Source organism: Egretta garzetta, unplaced genomic scaffold (genome assembly GCF_000687185.1).
Source record: "Egretta garzetta isolate BGI_Z169 unplaced genomic scaffold, ASM68718v1 scaffold402, whole genome shotgun sequence".
In the NCBI taxonomy this organism is placed as follows: Eukaryota; Metazoa; Chordata; class Aves; order Pelecaniformes; family Ardeidae; genus Egretta; species Egretta garzetta.
In genome coordinates this window covers 155,169-156,549 of record NW_009258823.1, presented here as the reverse complement: position 1 = coordinate 156,549, position 1,381 = coordinate 155,169, and the positions used below count along the sequence as shown (strand labels likewise).

At 48.9% G+C, this 1,381-nt stretch overlaps 1 protein-coding gene across 1 annotated transcript in view; it reads right to left on the bottom strand.

Annotated features, from left to right (window-relative positions):
• The window catches only part of CHMP1B (charged multivesicular body protein 1B), an 18,626-nt gene that overhangs the window by 9,742 nt on the left and 7,503 nt on the right, over positions 1–1,381 (bottom strand). The window lies entirely within an intron of this gene.

The following is a 1,381-nucleotide window of genomic DNA, read 5'->3' as shown; positions in this document are numbered from 1 at the left end:
ATTTAAGCCAGCAAGAATAACTTTTCATTTTAAAAAGTTCAAGTCCTGCTTAAGCTGCACGCTCTGAGAATACAGTAGAACAAGCCTTCATAGTCACTTAGAATGATCACATTAAACCGTTACTGACAGAGGATAAAGTCTGTGGTGTAAAAATAACAATTAAAAACCCATACTCTTAAAATACCATTGACGACAGCTTCCAAATAATATCAGTCTCTCTCAGACAAAACAGAAGTACAAAGCTTTGTAGGCTTCTTTCACGTCGCCTTCAGATGTCCCCAGAGCAAGATGCAGCAAATATGAAGATGCTTAACAGTTAAGTGGAGGCACATAAAGCTAAATGTTATGAGGTACTTGAGGTTTCTTTAATATTTCAATTATATAAATTATTCCAGAACTGGTTTTTTTTTTTCCTTTAAAGTCCAGCCACGCATCTTAGAGCTCTGACAGCAACCTGAAGACATTAGGAAGCCTGTTGATGTATTTGTTACCCTATCCTATAAACATCACATGCCGGCTACAGAAAGGTAACAGTTGTGCCTATACATCTGCTAAGGTAGCTACCAGTAACGCTAAAATTGCCGCTTGTAGTTCTATTTCTTGGCTTTAAAACCCAGGTCCTCTTCAGCAGCAATGAGTGTATTGCACTGAGCAACGGGTTAGGCAATTTGCCCAACAGGAAAACACTTTTAGGTTGTTCATTCAAGTATACTTCAGGTCAGAGACCAGCCCAACCAGCCAAACCGTGACATCACCGATTAGACCGAAAGAGCATTTCAGAGCAGTTTATTTTGAAACAAATTCCGCAGTTACTCACTTGGTGACATTAAACCAGCTCCTCCCTCCCACGAAGGAGCACATACCCGCTCCTCCCTCGGCGTGCCTTTCTCGGTGTGCCATAACCCGAGCGAAACCAAAGTGCCACCGCCAGCCGTGACTCAGGGTCACCCGCTCCAGCCCTCCCGTCAGGCAACCGGCAGTGCCCAGCGCCGCCGGCACATTTCAACCCCACCACCTCTGGAACCTTTCAGGCCTTTTTTTGCCCCTGCGTGTTTAGTTTTCGACAGGGAGGAAGTTTTAAATTTGACTTCTTTCCAGCAGCAGGCAACACAGGCGGGTTCGTTCAGGCGGTGGCTGTTTGGGGGTGTCTGGGGGGGCAGCCGGCGAGTCAGCCCTGCCGACAGCGTCCCGGCCTGCGCACGGCGCTGGGTGTCTGGTGGGTCAGGTACGCCTGGTGCGCAGCCTGCACCACCCTACACCGCAAATTCCATTTTCTGCCCCAGGGATGGGGGCCCTCTCCTCGCCCCCCAGCTAAGCTTAGCGGAATTCGCCTGGGAAAGAGGAACAGAGCTTCCCACCCCCTCCTCCAGCCCCGGGGGGA